Here is a 19,474-nt window from a genome sequence, read left to right as displayed (position 1 = left end):
GTTCTAAATTTTGTGACTTAACACATCGCAACGTGCGTCTTTGGTTTAACGTTTTTATATTTCGTTCTAAATTTTGCGAGTTAACACGATGCAACATACGTGTGTGAGTGAACGTTTTTACATTGTCTATTTTTTTTTCCCGTTTGACAGGTTTAACATAACGTGCGCGTCCTAAATCGACTTAGTTATAACTAAAGAATTCCTGCCGCATTGCGGCGGATCGTAATTCTAGTTGCTTATTATAATGATCCACCTAAAATATTAATCAAAATTCCTATAAATTTCAAAAAGTTCCACACAACTCTTTAATATTAAAAGAACTTCATACGGATTATCTAAAAATCCCCTTGGAAAGGTTTGGAAACAACCTTAGATGTCTCAAGAATGCTATAAATATTCGAAAGTTCTAGAAACAATATTAGATTGTTGATGTAAATAAATTTTAGCCATTGATTTTGGTAAGAGACTGTTACAATACAGGTGACTTCAAATGTCACAAATTACCTTGAAAGAAACTTTAAAAGCTCTCTTTGTGCAGTGTTATCAAGTAATAAAGAGTGTACATTTCTCATATAATCTTGCTTTCTCTGTTGTCGCATGCCAAGCAAGGCGGACCCAAGATTTGGCTTGGGTGGGCGGGCGCCCCACTAGAAAAAAAAATGTGGTGTATTTTTGAGGTAAAAATCTCGACTGCACCCCTAGAAAATAATACCTGTGTCCGCCTCATATGATGGATTTGTATTGAACAAAATATTGATGGTAATGAGAACCATAGGCGGAAGTACATAGATGGGAACGGGTCAAGTGACCAAATTGATTTTTGAAATTTATACAGAACGGATAATAGGGAAATTTTAATTGACCCTAATCTTTTTCAAACAGTGACTTCATAAACAATTTGCATGATAAAATAAAGAGTAAATTCCTATTTGAGTCCATGTGTTTTAGTGGTTTTAACCACTTGAGTTTAAATATAAAGTTTAACTCCCTAAGTACCTAAATTCTCATTTTATAACCCTTTGATGCCAAATTACTAACTATGTTAGATTTTCTAAGTTATTTTTTATGAAATGATCAAAATACCCTTTTACAATTAAAAATAAAAGTTAAACATAATACTTTATTAAACATATATTAAAATACACACATATAAAACAACAATACACACATCTATATATATAATACACATTTACACACACAACTCTAATTTTCTCTATCCCACATCATCATCACCACCGCACCACCCCACCTCTACATCACCACCATCCACTGGCACCCCCACCACACCCCCTCTCTCTACTAACCTAACCCACCCACCTCCACCATCTTCAACCCTCTGCAACACCATTTTCAACCATCTGCACCAATTCTACCCCCACCACACCACCGAAACTGTACCCTTCTTTTCATTGTACTACTCGAATTAGATATGATCGACCTTCGATTTCTCTTTATTTCTCAAATCAACACTCAAATCGAGTTTCTTATTCATCATCATCTCATCTTCCTCTATCTGTCGATCTACATTATGTCCAATTTTGTTTATCCCGATTTAGGCCTGTTTTTATTTGATCCATCAGATAATCGTCATTACTTTATCATCCTTTTTTATAACCCTATGTTTATTGATCGTGAAATTATATGTTGTTTGGCAAATTTGTATCTAGGGTGCGCTCGTGTTTGTGAAAGTTCCTGTCATTTGTAAATTGGTTGAGGGATTTAGTAAGTATGTTTGTTAATTACTATTTGTTATTCTTAACGACGTAAAAGATGTTGAATTGTGCGTGTTAATGTCTAGGGTTAGGGTTTCAAGAAAAAAAATTGGGGGTGTTTTATTTGATAATTGGTTGTTTTAATGGTTGTAATTTATTCAAGATAGCGTGCTTGAGATTGACGGTAGTTTATGGACCTAAGAATGTGAAATTTTGTAATTTGTTGTTTTAATATTGTTTTGCGGTGGTGTGATTTTGGTGGGAAATGCACATATTAATATATAGTTTAATGTATTTGTTTTTGTTTTTTTTTAATGAAAAAGGGTATTTTAGTCATTTTAAAAAAGCTAACTGGGAAAATCTAACAAAGTTAGTAATTTGGACTCAAAGAGTTATAAAATGAGAATTTGGATACTTAGTGAGTTTAACTTTTTGATTTTGGACTCAAGTGGCTAAAACTACTAAAACACAAGAACTCAAAAAAGTAATTTACTCTAAAATGAATGAAAAGAACATGGTTAAGGTGTATAGCCCCTTCTAAAAACAAGTCACCCGGGTTTGGAACTTGTTCTTGTTGTTTTTTGGTTTCTATTTAGTACTTTAAGCACAATCATAGGGTTCTTAAATATAAACAAACCCCTACATTGTGCCTAACTCTAGCTCATAGTTACCTAGATCGTGGTTCGCTCCAGTACGAGAACGAGGAATGGGTACGGGTACACGATTCGCTAGAGGGGACATATTTGGTACGAAGGGGTAGGTTTATTTCGGTAGAACTAATACAGTGTACCATAGAGTTTGCTTCGGTGTACCCAATTCAACACATAAATTAATAAATTCCAAAATCTTAATTACCAAGACAAAAAGTCCAAATTACTAAATTCCAAAATCCAAAATCCAAATTACCAAAATAGAAAATCCAAACTAAAATTGAAGAAGAGTAGATATATAAATTGATTATGAAACTTGGTATCCTAGGTATTTATACTTGCTGATGGTTATGTGCAACTGAAGTTGGAACATTGGTACGATAGGAAAATGAGGAGATCTGCGAAACTGGTTGTTCTCCCGCCAAATTGTTTCGTCCATACGCGTTCTATAAAGTGATTGGCGCGTTGTGCCATACGCGAACTCCATACCGATCAAAACGTTCGGAATTTGCCCTCAAAGCCTTGGAACATTGGTATGATAGGAAAACGAGGAGACCTGCGAAATTGATTGTTCTCCCACTAAATTTTTCCGTCCATACGCGTTCTATAAAGTGATTGGCGCGTTGTTCCATACGCGAACTCCATACCAGTCAAAACTTTCGGAATTTGCCCTCATTACATTGTACCAGTGGATCTAAAGCACAATATAGGGCCGGTTTAGATCATTAGCCTATTCGTTTCAGTAAAGTGCATACCAATACGAAATTTGTGGCTTGTTGAACAATTTTAGTAACTATGATCTATCTTGTTAGCATCTGAAAGGTTTTTTGCCAAAATAAAATGAAAAAATAAAAGGGAACTTTAAGCGCCGGGAGTTGAGATAGAACTTGAGAAATAGTTAATGCTCGTGTGTGGTTTGCTGAAGCTTTTAAAGAAGAGAAATGGAATGATAATTGATCTTTTAGACGTTAAAAATACTCTACTGTTATGAATACAAGTGATGAGTCGGCACTAATACCACAAACAATACGGGTCAAGCATAAATACGAGCATGGAGTCGGATTAGGAAATTAGCAAGTAAGTGGAATGACTTTGTGATGAATGTCACGTGAACACAACTCTAAAATGATCTAGTGGTGCAAGTTATAAAAAAGAATAGTAATGAGAGTTAGTTAGTTAATGTTGTTATATACCATAGTACTCTCTTTCATATTATCTTGTGTAATTGTGACATTCTTCTTTTCAATTTGAATCAACAACCTAGATTTGTTTTTGAATGCTTGTCTAATTTACCTTGGATTGTGATAAGCTTCATCTACCATTTTGTTTTCTCTATATTCTTTCACTTTGTTACTTCTACTACATTAACATGTCACTAATCACTATATTAAGTAAGTTATCTTGATGAATAATCTATGGTTTTGGTTTTGATTACATCTTATGAATATAAAGCATCCTTAAGATATCTTTGTTTGTTACAAGTAGGCTTGAACTGTGACACCCGGCTATTTTGAGTCTGTACCGTACTAGTGTGACACGTTTTATCAATGAATAAATGTAATATTTTACTAAATTTGGTTTTAGTTGATGGTATTTGACGTGTTGGTAAATCCAAACTTTGTTAAAAGTTATGTTGGCGAAAATAATATAAACGCTTATCGCGTAACTGTAGGATCGTTCTCGGCCCTGTTTGAGTCGTTCAGAGAAGTTCGTATCCGAATTAAGAGGCGGAAACTAATAATTCGGTGCTATTAAAGCTGTATTCACTTTAAACTTGCTGTATTATTGATATCGAACGCGATTACAAGATTTGACAGCACTTCGGCAGCATACCGGAACAAACACCTTCAACTATGTGTTTCTGACCGCTCATAAGGACCTATTTATAGACATGCTGGTCCGCTTATACGTACATCTACGTATAAGCGGTCCTACAACGTGACACATAAGCGATCCAACAACATACCATATAAGCGATCCTGACCAAAACTGACACATAAGCGGACCTAACCTAGTGACAAATAAGCGGACCTATTACAAACTTCTATTTCTAGGTTTCCGTGCCATGCTTGATCTGTTCAACTTCAAGACTCGATGTAAGACGTAGTCAGCAGACGTAAGTGCACCAACAGACTCCCCCTCGGATGTTGACGGAGTCTTCATAGAGTCTTCGCACACGTCAAACTACAATCTTCATCAGTCGACAATCTGCCTTTGAAATATCTGTCGCTTCAAGAATCCTCGTTTTCTTTCTTCATTATCATCAAACTCCTTTCTCTCAGCTGTTGACACGGTGTCTTCAGACTCCCCCTATCACACAGCTGGGATTGTAGTCTGGAATTTAAACTTTCATTGGTTCTAAGATGGTTAACAGGCTCCCATCAGATTCCAAATTGATACCTGGCTCCATTCTCTCTTAGGATCAATATCTGGCTCAAGTCCTGTACAATCTCTACCGAACCATAAGTTTCTACAAAGATTAAAACTTTTCAACAATTGAGAAACTATGTTGAACCAAAACAACAATGATTTTGCATTCAAGGATTTATTACTGGTTTTTATCAAAGCAACTTTACCATCTACACACAAACACTCCCCAAACCAGTTCTTCAAGTTTAGCACTTTGAATTTCAAAAATCAGCATCTCAACACCAGTTGTCGAAAATCTTTTTGACTTTTCAAAATTTATGCTAAAACACACCAAAAATCTTTTTGGATTTTCTGAGAAGAAAATAAATGCAGAAAAGAAATATTTACAGTCAATATTTTTGTGAGTTTGTGCAAGAGGATCATATCAGTTATGAAACACATCACAAGCACCGTTAAGCTTGATTACATATTAAGTTCTAAACAATTTACCTAGATTGTCAATATGTTTGTCCACCTAAATTTTCACACAGACTTCAATTGATTCGAGATACGATATTAATGTTTTAGAGACTTAAACTTAATTGTGTATCACTCCACTTGAATATACTCCCGTATCCAGATCCTAAATATTCAGTCTTACAGGTGAGTATACCACAGATGATATCTGTAAAGGGGTAGATGCGAAACCGTGAGAGCTCAGGTCAGAACTTCCGTTCAGCAGAGAGATGACGGCTCGATTTTTGGTGGGTCCCCTTTAGAGGATCTTTTATTACAACAGCAAAGATTATCAATTTTATTGTTTAATCAGTTTGCTGAGGGCGGCCTTATATTTCAAAGCTTTTAGCAGAAAGTATTATTCGGGGACTAGGTCAGTATTTCCATACAGCAGAAGTCCTGGAATAATACCCCAGATATCACTGAGCATAAAGACCTAGTATCTCAGAATACGGGACCTTTCAAACAAGATTTCGGGGGTTACCCATATATTCAAGAATAGTTACCCACGAATTAAGTAAGTTTGATTTAGGTTTATATCTCGTTTCAATTTACTAAATGTGCGAAAATCTACTGACACATCCGCAGTAAGATTGTTTATCACATTTTGGCTTTACAATTCTTTAGTGTACTGTGATAGTTCACTGATGTACTATCATTTCCTCTTTTATGCAACAAAAACTCATTTTTTTAATTTTATCATGTTTTTGGCTTTTTCAAATTTTCTGATGTTTTTGGATTTTCTAAAAATTCTTACTCCCCCTAAAATTCAAATACATCTAAAGAAAATTGAAAACAAACTGTACAGAACATGACAACTGATATCGAAACACTTCAATTCTCCATCCGTTTGGCTTAAACAATCAGAACTCCCCCTCACAACAAACTATTTTCCCATAATGATTTCAAAACACTCAAGTTTGTTTTAATCAGAATGGTTTTTCCGGAAAATAAGTTTGATTATTTTTATCTTTTGTAAAAATGGAGCATAATCATCACATTGTTTACCAATTTCATGAATGATAATTAAATCAAGTTCAATTCAATGACCCTGATTTAACCACTTGTACGATCAACAACAATCACAAACATACAACCACTTGTAGGTTCTGCAATAAAACCTTTCAAACCTGTTTTTCAACCAATTACCATCTTTTGGTTGAAATCTAAAAGTTCCGATTCCTACTCCTCGCTTACAAACCTGGGAGTTCCGGCAAGTTCTGCAAAACCTTAAACACAGATTAAGAAGGATGCCGATTCATGATCCACGATACCATCTTGGGATCTCCGGCAAGTCAGGTTTTTATTCTTGAAAAAATATATCCACCCAAGCCTGACCTTCCTTGGGTGTAACCTCATCATTTTCATCTTTCCTTTCAACCGACTTGTAAACCCATCCTTTGGAAGCATAAAAATCCTTAATGCTTTGGGCCTTACCACTGACCATTTTTCCAAAGATGCGTTTTACATTTCCGTTAAAAGTTTTTTCAACATCCATTTTCTTCTTGTCGGAATAAAATTGATTTGAAATTTCAACTTTTCCTATTTTAGATTTGTAATTTTTAACATTCAGTGGCGGAAAATTCACATTGTCCACTTTCGGAACTTTCTTTTCAACCTTTTTCTCAACACGTGGCTCCTCTGATTTTATGGAATCAGATTCATCACCAGAACAATTACATGAACCTTTCACAACCCATTTCTGATTTGACACATTTTCTTTCCTTTTTGAAGCACTCTTTGAACATTCTCCTTTTTCAAAAGTTGAATTCTCAAAGCCTGTGAACTTCCGGGTTGACAGTTCAATCTTCTCAACAATTTTTTCTTTCATTTTTCTTGAGACTTCTTGTTTTGGTCGAAATGTCTTTGGACAATCTTTCGCAACATGACCCACAGCTTTACACTGAAAACAAGATCTCTTTTCAACCTTCTTCGGATCTTCCTTCTTCTTCATGTCCTCTTGCTTCTTAGCAAGGAATTCTTGATTCGTCTGATTCCTGAAAGATTTTTCTTTTTCAGCTTCTGTTGTTTTTCCAGAAGCTTTCAACTTTTCTTCAACATTTGTCACACACTTTTCTTCATCCGATGTTTCCTCTTCTTTGAACGTCTTTAAATCTTTCACCACCGGATAAATCCTGTCAACCACAAAAGTAGAACATGAGTAACTATCTAATAATTTCTTGACTTTCTCAGTTTCTATCTTTTGTGTTGCTAACTCAAGCTCGAGATCTGCACATTTCTTTATGTTAAAGTTCGCCGTATCAAGCTGTCTCAGATAAGCTATCTTCAAAGTATTCATAGCTTCAGCTTGTTCACCATCAGAATCTGTATATTTGTTGATTTCTCTGTTCATAGTATCATACGATTCTTTCAACTTGTGAATATTGTGCAGCAGCTCATTGTTCTGCTTAATCAGCGAATCACAGTTCATGCACTTTTCTTGGACCATGACCGGTTCAGCTTCAATCTTTACTTCAAATTCTGGCACTTCTTTTACATTTCTGCTTGGTTGTAAAAACTCAGCTCTTCTTCTTTTCTCAGCTTTCGCTTCTTCCTTCAATCGCTCTTCCTCTTCTGCCTCTTCTCTGATCCTTCTTCGTATTTCTTCAGCAGCTTCCATGACTTTTCTGCACCTTTCTGCACATTTCAAATCATAAGCATTAGCAAAGAAAGCATGAGAAGTATTTTTGGACATCTCTTTAGCCATAAGACTTCGATCTGGACAAAAATCATCCCAAGTAAAACCTTCAGCCAACTTCTCATCATCTTGTTCAGCCAAACACACTTTGCTGTCTTTTGAAAGATATTTATCCCAGGTAAAATTATCATATTTTCCCTGACTAACAACACATGCTCTTTTCGAATTATCCATCACATCTCTCCCATGAGCTGTTTGTGCCTGCTGCTGTGCTGGTGGTGTGATTTGATGATAGATGGCCTTCTTGTGATAGTCGTTGTTTCCGAAAGGATTCTGGGCTCCGGTAGCTTCACGGTTTTTGCACTCCCGCTTGAAATGCCCTTTCTCCCGACAACGAAAACACGTAACTTTAGATTTATCAAAACCTAAAGCTGAAATGTTTGCATCACGAAAATCATCACGGCCAGTAATTTGTTTAAACTTTTCAGCACGTCTCATCACACTTGCCATACACCATTTAATGTCCATCAATTCCATTTCCTCAGCATCAATTTGATCGTAATCCTCTTTCGTGAGCATTGGATTTCCGATCTTTCCTGCAACAAAACAACTATAAGACTCTAAAATCATCCCTAACAAAAACATTTGATTTTTAGCAATCTCTTCAGTGTAGTCTTGATCATTTTCAAGGCTTAATACAATGTTACACTGAAGTTTTCTACCATTCTTTGTTACAGAGATGTTAGGATCGAAAGATGAAAATCTTGTGCTATTGCTTGATCCTTGAGATGCCGTCTTCTCAGAAGAATCTTTAACACTATAAGCAGTTTCGATCTTAGGAGAAAACTTTGTTGAATCAGTAACACCATGCTTGTAGTACAAACTGATATCCTGTTCTCCATCGTAGTTCTTCATCCTAGCGATCTTTCTCTGCTCCATCTCTTGAGCTTCCAAATGCTTTATGAAGTCTCCTAGCTTCATCTTTTTATATTCTGCTTTGTTGGACTTCAGCATCATAAAAAATTTTCCCCATGTTTCATATGGAAGCGCATCTGCAAGTTTTTCAATTAATTCATCAGTATCTTTCTTAATACCAAGTTTCGTCATATTTCTAACCAAGTTACAATATCTATCAATAATTTGCTTGGTGTTTTCATTTTTCAATCCCCGAAACAAATCAAATTCTTTCTTCATGAGAGACATTTTGTTCTTTAACATATCATCACTTCCCGTAAACTTTGCTTCCAATTCTGTCCACATTGAATATGCAGTTCCGTCATGTTGAAGCAGTATCAAAATATCTTCTTTTATCGCTTGCTGAAGTAAACTCACCATCAATTTCTCATCACGATATTTCTTTTTATCAGATGTACTCATCTCTCTAAGTGTTAACGGAGTACCATTCACAACATCATTCTTTGTGGGTTTAACATATGGTTCTTCGGTGTGTTCCCACGCATCAAGATGATAAGCTTCGACCCAATTGCCAAAATGTTCAGACCACACGTTATAATCGTCAATATCCATGAGTTTCGGTGGTTTCTGAGACGTTCCAGTTTCATTTTCAATCAAAGCACTCTGAGTAATCGAGGTTGGGGTAGCAAAAGCGTTATAAAATTCAGTATCCATCGTTCACAATTTTCAAAATTAACACCCTGTTCACAAAAGCGAATCAATAAATCTGATCAAATAAGCGGACCAGTAGACTTGTTCAGATAAGCGGACCAAACAACTAATCCCTTTGAGTGAACTGTCTTTCGAGCGAACCGAAGAGTTGACTAATGAGCGAACCAGAAACTGTCAAATGAGGGGGCCAAGTTGAATTTTCGAGCGAACCTAACCCCAAAAATGTTCCTTGGAGCGAACCAGACAGGTATTTTGGAGCGGACCTGATTGATGACGTCACTTTTGTGCGAGTACGTAAAAGCAAACCTCTTAAAAAAACAGCTTTCTAGGTCGATTTTTGATCTGAAAACTTCAAGGGTTTGTTAGTTCATGATTCCGAGCGTACTGTGTGATTTTGAGCTTGTTTTACCGTGAAATTTTTTGAAAAAATGAAGAAAGTGTAGAAAATTAGAAGAAATGCAGCTAAAATGGCAAGAACTCCTCCTCCTGAGCTCTGATACCAATTGTAGGATCGTTCTCGGCCCTGTTTGAGTCGTTCAGAGAAGTTCGTATCCGAATTAAGAGGCGGAAACTAATAATTCGGTGCTATTAAAGCTGTATTCACTTTAAACTTGCTGTATTATTGATATCGAACGCGATTACAAGATTTGACAGCACTTCGGCAGCATACCGGAACAAACACCTTCAAATATGTGTTTCTGACCGCTCATAAGGACCTATTTATAGACATGCTGGTCCGCTTATACGTACATCTACGTATAAGCGTTCCTACAACCTGACACATAAGCGATCCAACAACATACCATATAAGCGATCCTGACCAAAACTGACACATAAGCGGACCTAACCTAGTGACAAATAAGCGGACCTATTACAAACTTCTATTTCTAGGTTTCCGTGCCATGCTTGATCTGTTCAACTTCAAGACTCGATGTAAGACGTAGTCAGCAGACGTAAGTGCACCAACAGTAATGAACAAAATGTGAAACGAACGTCGGTAACCGCCCGATTAATGTTAAAATCCTAAAATTATTCTTTTATGATTAAAGTGCTATTTTAATCATATCCGTGAGGAAAAATCAAGTAAAACGCTTAAAAACACTATTTTGAAAATTTAAGCGCGTACTGAGCGATACGGCGCGTATCTTATAAAATATAAACGAGGAAGCCAGTCGAGGCAAATAATATATTGTTCAGCAATATTATGGCGGGATAATTTTTATAGAATGATAAAAATAATTTAAAACGCCTTAAAACACGAGATAAAATACCCGGTAGTCAGTTAAATTGATATTTTTATGATAAATATAAGTATTTTAACTTATATTAAGTATCCATGGTGTTTGGCTAGTCATACGTGACTTTCGACGCCTAAAAACATTACCGAAACGTTAAAATACGCATATTTTGACGTACACGAAAATAGGTTGTTCAAAGGTGGACTTTGCATGTTAGGATATGATATGTGGATATGAGTATGTGTAATGTGATATGTTATGTGTTGACATGATAGTAGGAGTTAAGACTATGCATGTACACTTGTACAATTAAAACTGTAATTTCGTTAAAAGTCATGTTAATATGCAACTTATTTGTCGAGCATGAAAATAATAGATAGGTTAACTTGATGAGTTATTTCATGTATATATGCTATAAAAATGATGAAATATATAGGTTGATGGAATACGTGTATTACGATATTTGATGATATGTTCATGTTTATGTAAATATATTACGAAGCGCAACTCGTAGATATATTGTACGTAAACGGGTGTGATAACGGATATAACATAATAAAGGTCACCAATAAAATCGCTTAAGTCGCAAAAAATCTGAAAACTTGATGCTAGAAATTTAATATAATTAAATCTTGGGAAGATGATTTGTGTCCAAGGTTTTTAGAGAAAGCGTTTGCGATCAGAGAACTGACCCTTAGATATTTAATGAGGATATAAAATTGACTTTCTTAATTATATATGGATGTTTTGATATAAAATTCATATTAAGAAAGTTTTCCTTAAACAAATTGTTTACACTTTGAATAAGTGATCTCATCATCCATTTTGTGTTGACACTTGATTTTTACGTGTTCTTTAGGTACATGAGTTTGGCTTTGGGATTTTGGCTTATCTTGTGATACTTGATGCAAGTCATATTAAATAATGTTTTGGACAAATTTTAAAACTATTTTGGGACTAAGTGTACTAAGATCCATAAGGATCAAACAACTATGTCGTGGTTGTGGTTTGTGTTTGAAACTTTAAACTTTAAGCTTTAAACTTATGTTTTAATTAAGGCGTATGTCCAAAATTAATGATGCATCGTCCACTAAGATACTTATGGGTACCAACCTCCGTCACCGTCACGTTTGTATTTTCACTGCGACGTCTTTGGGGTATGACACAAACATGGTTAAATGCAAGTGAACTAGCTTCCAAAGAAATGTTTGATGATTCCTCATTTGGTTCTTTACGATTGAGTTGGCTTGTCATTTCAATAAAGTATTAATCCTTTTTGTTCTTGTATGAAATTAATGGGTGGTAAATAGATTAGCGTTGGGTTTTGGACATAATGGAACTGATGAGTCAAAATAAAAGGGGTGAATTTTGACATTTAAGACAACATGAAACTAAAGATATGAACAACATCATCTCTATTGAAGATCAAATGCAAATGAAGCTACCATGATCATGATCGTAAATGATAACATGATAGAATTGAAGATACAGAAGAATGTAATTAATCCGTGGTAACCAGTAGAGAACAAGAGTGCAACTAAAGAATACGAATAATGCCAGACCTCGGTTTATTCCTACTCTGAGTGTGCGACCAACAGTTGATACCTTAATTTATTAATCAAATACGAAGCGGAAAAACATTTTGATAAAGATGTATGATATTTCCAAAAATGTGCTTTTATAACATACGGATATAATATATCCCAAGGTCTTACAAAAAGTTACAAGTAGTATATTTTTCAAAAAGAAATATACATTCTAGCCACAAGGTCCAACGACAAAGTTCTTGGGAAGTTTATGTCCTCTAGCACAACCTTGCTATAACTTTAATTACCTCCAAACATTTTGAAAATGTACGTCAACAAAATTTGTTGATGAGTAGTTTTTTTTATAAATAAATTAATTTAATCATAAATAACATTAGAGTTATTTAAACAAATTTATAATAGTATATGTCCATTCAACCATACCGAATATAAATTCGGTTACAGTCCTTTTTAGCCCTTAGACTTTCATCTAGGGGCAATCCAAATGTGAGGTTTCCTGCCCGTGCGTATAGTTAACATGTTTCAAATAGTGCCTTTTCTACAAACATACAATTAATACGAAATATCCTACCATGGAATCACCCATGATTTTACGGGTCCAAATATAGTACACATATAGTTGATCAAACCACATATGCACAAGCAAATGTAGACCACGAAATGATAAGCGTTTAACACATTCTTATGCTTCAAAATATAAAACATTTTCTCGTAACTAAAACCTAAATGCGCATTGTAACAGTTTATCAGTAACCAGATATATGGTCTTAATCATAGTTTAACCTATAAGTCCTAATTTAACCTTTTAAATCATCAAATCTATTTTTATCATAAAATAAGAAACTTTTTTTTGATCAACTCCAATACATTCCATTTGAGAGTACCTTTGAAACGGTCCATTTCCCTAATTATTCTCATACAAACCCTAAATCGACTGGCTGGATCAAATTTGACGTGGTTTCGATCATGGTTTGTACAAATTGACTATAAAAAAGGAGTTATTCATACCTTACTAAGCTTGTATGCTTCGATTCAACACCTCAGAACCTCGATACCTTGATCAATTCGTCTAATAAGTGTGACAAAGTTTGAACTATGTGATTTGAACGATCAATTGATGGGCTATTTATAACCATGTCAGTTAAATAAGCTCGTCTTGATCAAAGTCAAATGACTACTCAAAGGTTTTTACATGTTTTGGCGCTAGATCACAGACCAACCCCGTCACCGTTCTAAAATGGTCTATATCAGGTTGCCATGTTTTTTTTTCTAAAACGGTCAAGTTTGGACGAAATGTCTAAATTTTCATTTTTAGTCCTCCAGCTTCCACATAGATGTCAATTAACCCTTGCATTTACACAAATGGCCCTTTTTACCCTGGACTTGTACTTTTACTTAATTACACTTAAGTCCCTCAATGTTAACTTTGAAAAATTACACTTTAGACCCTCCCATTTTCTGAAATGCTAATATGGGCACAAAATTTTGTCGGTTGTTATAGATAATGTGTTATTCATATATAAAATCTAAACAACGACATATGAAGACATAAGACGTGTAACTAATCACTTCAACTGATGATTGTGAAGTGTGTCTAACATCACTCACAGGGTGATACATGGTCTTTGATTCATAAAAACCCCATATACAAATGTTTGCGTTACATTGTTGGTATATATGGGGTTTGAACCAAGTATGATGAAATTTTATGCTAAGACCGATTTAATCATGATTGGAATGGAAAAACCGGTTTATTCATGATTTGGAGTGGGAAAAAAATAGGGTCAAGAAGAACTCAATATGAAATTTTGAGAAAGTGATGTGCTAGGCATCAAATTTTGATTATTTTCCTGAAGAAATGGAAAATGGAAGAGATGAAATTTGTTGCAATTGTTCATTTTGACCTACATTTTTTTTAACTTGAAGAATTGACTCAGGGCTGTTCCAACGTTCTTGGAGACTCTAAGTGAACTATGAAGTGGAGGCTCTTTTGCAAAATTATTCTTGTCAACATATTTAGTAACAAAACCCTCCTCCTTTACCTGGACTTGGTACCGACAATTTTAAACTAAAAAGTTTATAGTTTACAAAGTTATTTTTTTTTTGAGTTACATGTTTTGTAGAGATATAGTATATGTTTAAATAAAATTTACCTTTCTAGCTTTAATTGAGGCAAATTGTTTGATGATCTTGAGATCGGGTCGTCGAATGGTTGCTCTAGGCATGCACTTATGTGTGTGTAGGTTAATTCAAAATTGGGCCTTACTCCTAACCAATTTTTATCTAGACTAATTTAGCAAAACAACTAGTATAGTTTTGCTTTTATTTGGTTCTAATACATTTACAATATATAAAACCTACTAAAAGTTGAAGGCCTTTGATTGTTGGTGGCCCTAGACCTGTGCCTATGGTGGAAAGCCCAACGGGCCGGCCCAGAATTGACCAATTGAACATTTAATCCGTCAATATGACGAGATGTGGACCCTTATCATGAATAATTTGATAAGCAATTTTTTTATCAGGGCATGTATAGGAGTTGAAGATCAAATTTATTGACAAATCCAGAATTCAGACTAGCTAAGGTTTTGAAAATACATTCAGATAGTCAAACACAGCATAGATCAAAAGCAGATAGTTAAGCACAGCATAGATCAAATGTGTTTTGATTAACTGTTTTAAAATTCTGAAAAATAATATTTTAGTCAGGGCCGGCCCGTTAGACATACCAATCTAGGCACGGGCCTAGGGTGTAACACCCCGTGTTACCGAATGTCAAAGTCAAAGTCAAAGTCAAGATTGACTTCTTTGACTATAGTTAGTCTATTCTATGTTGGTGTTTCTGTTAGTTGTATTATGTGGAGTAAGTGTTATTAATCAAAGTGATCGAATGTTCAAATCGATGTGAAATGCTAAACGACTGTGAATAGTAGGAAGTAACAATGCGATAAAGTCAATTAATCAATAATCGAGCTAATCTAACCAGCATCGAACTCGAAACTTGAATTACGCGAACTCTGGTGTTAGTATACGTGTGTGTGTGCCTTATGTGTTACTTGTGCATGTTTACTTTATGTGATGTGTGGTAATCAATCGAAACTCGAAACTCAATCGAAATCGAATTATGATAAATGGTGGCGAAAAGATAGTGTGAAATATAGAGGCTTGTATGTAGATATAGTGGTTGGGATTAAAAGTAATTTGAATAGGAAACTCTATCGTATTCGTATCATCTCCAATCGAAATCAAAATATCAGAAATCGTCGCATCGAACACTCGAAACAGGCTGTTGATCGATCAGGCCTTCAGCCGATCGAACAGTGCAGCCGATCGGACAGACCGTCCGATCGGACAGGCTGTCCGATCGGGATGCCTGGCCGATCGGCCAGCCCTTTCCTCTTTGGGAAGCCTATAAATAGCCCTGTCTTTGTCATTCTTTCCACTTTTGGAAGCTCTCTGACCGACCAGCTCGTGCTCTTCACTTTTCCTCAGATTTCTCTCAATCCCGGTAAGATTTCATCCTAAATCTTGTACTTTCTTGATCTATACACACTCCTACACCTTTCTATCTTTCAAAACTCAACTTTTAACCGTGAAATCATCAAGATTCAAGCATTCTAGGATGATGTCATCATGGTGTTCTTGAAGAACTTCATGTTTTGGCCTCAATCCACCAAGAATAGCTTGGATCTAACCGATTTCCACATAAACAAACAAAGATCTACCACAGATCTAAACATATTCACGGTGGAAAAAGATGGATTTTCCAACTTTCTTTTAACTCTTTTACACTCAATGCCTTCAAACCGGTAGAAACGGGGCTTGAACCCACTCACTAATCACTCTAGTAGTTGTGCGGTTCGAGATTCGGGATTCTATCCACGAGGTTCACCGATTTCGGGTTAAACGTCAAACTACCGTTCCGAACAGTTCACCGGCCGGACTTGGGTGATTCCTGTCCGAGCAGGGGAAACAAGTAAGAACGAAGGTTCCATGGTTTAGCTCGTTGTAAAAATACCTCGATATAACGTCAAGCAATCAGAACAGCCAAGTGTTAGACGAACAGGCCGACCAGGTCAGGATGCTGACCGATCGGACAGGCTGTTCGAATGAACAGCCCAACCGATCGGACATGTCAGCCGAACGACCAGGCCAACCGATCGGCTAGCACATGGCCCCACACTTTAACAATTTCATGAAGTCTAGTATTGAACGAAGTGTTTTTCGATTGAACTACGGTTTGATTTGAATTACTCTTCGGATCATGAGATACTATGCTTCAACACTTAATCGATTTTCAACTCGTTCGACGTATTTGAGTGCCACCCGATCGAACATGTCGTCCGATCAGGTGACATCCTGCTGAGGACTTATTACTGAAGTACCTAACCGATCGGTTAAGCCGACCGATCGAATGACCCGTTCGATCGATCGACCTGAAAGGTAAGGACACTTCAATGTTCTCGAATACTACAACGAAAACTTCAAAAGGACAAGCCATCATACACAAACACATCCTACACAAAGGAAGAAACAATCCACTCGAACAGCCCAACCGATCGAGCCCACCGGCCGACCGAACAGGCTGTCCGAACGGACTGTCAAACCGAACGAACAACCCGTCCGATCGAACCTACCGTTCGATCGACCAGGCTGTTCGACCCATCAACACTTGTATTCGTTTTACGCGTTACTCATCGTTATGTTATCGAACTATTCAGGCTAACCCTACTCTCAAGCGCTCCCTTCAATCCATCAACCGCTGTGAGTATACTCGATCCCTTTTTGCTTTTAGCACTTTTGGGTGTTACATACATTACTTATACGAAATCACATCGAACACACTACTCAATCATTTCAAACGCTAACCGTTACCGCATGTATTACGTGACTAAATGAATGCTTGTTGTTATGTTTACACGTGGAATGCTGTCTACCTGCCTTAACGATGATAGTACTATAGTTTGGACTCAGCACCCGTTCACACGGGGGTTGTTAAGGACAATTACTTGCATGGATTACGGTGGTAATCATGTATTGCGAACTGCCTCGGGCAGTCAACCCGCAGTCATTGGTATCGATAGATCCATGTCGATAATTAACATGCTTCGTTTTCCTCTGTGTACGTGCTGGTTATGCGTAAACTATTTCGAACTCTATTATGCTATTATCAAACTTGTATGCTCACCTTTACATTTTATGTATTGACTTTATTTGAACTTATGTGGCAGGCAATTAGGATGCTTATCTGCTAGGAAGGCGAGCTTAGAAAAAGCGTCTAGAGCATAGTTGTCTGTAGATCTTGCAGATCGAGTCTCTAGAAGCATTTGAACAATTTTTTTATTTAAAATCTGAGTTGTCGGAACAGAATATTTGACTTGATGTTATCTGTGATAATTTGTTTGCTATTTGAGGTACGGTATGTGATGTATTATATAAATCGAATAGTGATAATAATTGTTATGGAAACTTCTGAACAATCTGTTTCGCTCAGTGCCATGCCCCGATGATTCCGCCATTGGTTGGGGTGTGACATAGGGCCATCAAAAGTCAAGGGTCTCCAATTTTTAGTAAAGTTTTATATATTGTATATGTATCAGGCTCAAATAAAAAGCAAAACTAAACCATGTTTTTTTAATAAAGTTACACAAATATTAATTGTTTAGGAAAAAAGGTCCACATTCAAGACCCAGTTTCGAAATTAAACCACAGACATAACTGCAGTATGTAGTAACCATCTACCACTCGACGTCATCCGAATTCCGTGAACCAACGCCAAAAATCCCTAAAATTGAGCCGCATTCATCGTTCCTACCTCTTATCGCAACCTGCTCTTTCGGATTTTCTAGGTTATCAACTATCACTAACGGTAATCACTCATGGCGTCGGGTCTGTCGGGGATTGGAGGAGAATTTATGGGCAAAATTAGGGTAATTACTAAACGTAAGTTAACTTTAGTAGCTAATTTTTCTATTAATCTCTATATGTTTTGCAAAAGGGACTCCACTTCGTAGTTCGTTTAGGGCTAATTACTTTGCAGTTTGGTGAAAACAAAACATGTTGGAATTTTTTGCATGGTAAATGTTGAAGTGTGTAAAAGTAACACTTAGTGTTCTTTATGTTTATTTTTGGTTACATGCCGTGTCTTTTAGTTTTATAGAAAATACAACTAGTGTTACTTTTAAACATTAAGGGCATAGAATTCAGTTTTATAGAAACCTAAAGTATGTTCTATAATTTTTGCAAATTTGGTACCGATAAGTAACCAATTAATCAAAATTGAAATTATACATTGATGTGTAAACTATTTTTAAAGTGTAACACCTCGAAATTTTTGCGTCCAATAACGTATTGACACGTGTCTTGAGTTTACACGTGGTGATAAATACTGAATAAAGGACTAAAGTTGACAAACATTGAAAGTATGTAAATTTGAGGGTTAAAAATGTCAACGGGGGATAAATACATTGTACAGTAACCCTAAATGATGCTCGTACCTTCAAACGGATAAATCATGGATCGTACGGAACGAAATACGGAAGAAGTGAGAGATTACAAACTACAGGGGTTAATTGTGTCAACATGTTTAAGTGATACCTCTGAGTGACCCTTTAACATACCCGAGGCTTTGTAACAGTAAATTATGCTCACTAGAATATACGATATAAATTTCGCGAAGTTCCGTTTTAAAACGAGAAAGTTATGATCAAATCCGTATGCAAGGGGTTAGAAGCGTCAACAATGAAAGATAAGGCTTTTCGGATAGTAATTAAACTAACCGGGGACTTAACGGCGCGGGTAAAAGTCACGAGGCCCTTATTCGTAAATAATCGAGGCCCAAATCGCAAAGTTACCCCTTCGAAACCGAAAGGTCAGGCTACTAATGGCAAAAGATTTGAAAATCTTGAATTACAGGCCTCATGCGGCCCGCGTTAGAGAAACAAGGAAGCTTATGCGGGCCGCGAGCCATGTGAAGATCTGGTTCCTGACATAAGGATTCAGGCGGCCCGCGTGAGCCTAGCCTGATCCTTAATGCGGGCCGCGTCAAGGTGCCAGATGCAGAAAACATGCACAGATTCACTGTTTGATGTTTTAACCGACCTTGGGTGCAATTATGGCAGCATGGGCGCCCCCTACATGTCTCCTAACACTCAGGGACAGCTGCTGATCATCCATGAGCAATTATAGACTTAGTTGTGAT

General features: G+C 36.4%; 1 long non-coding RNA gene across 1 annotated transcript; it reads left to right on the top strand.

The window, feature by feature from the left end:
* The first annotated feature begins 515 nt into the window (after positions 1 to 515).
* Positions 516 to 11,805, top strand: LOC110905981. The gene is made up of 2 exons (XR_002573566.1): positions 516 to 677; positions 11,589 to 11,805. It is a non-coding gene; the product is annotated as an uncharacterized LOC110905981 (long non-coding RNA).
* The last annotated feature ends 7,669 nt before the right edge of the window (positions 11,806 to 19,474 follow it).

The sequence above is a fragment of the Helianthus annuus genome, chromosome 2 (genome assembly GCF_002127325.2).
Source record: "Helianthus annuus cultivar XRQ/B chromosome 2, HanXRQr2.0-SUNRISE, whole genome shotgun sequence".
Classification (NCBI taxonomy): Eukaryota; Viridiplantae; Streptophyta; class Magnoliopsida; order Asterales; family Asteraceae; genus Helianthus; species Helianthus annuus.
The sequence above is the reverse complement of the archived record's forward strand: the minus strand, read 5'-3'. Positions and strand labels throughout refer to the sequence as shown.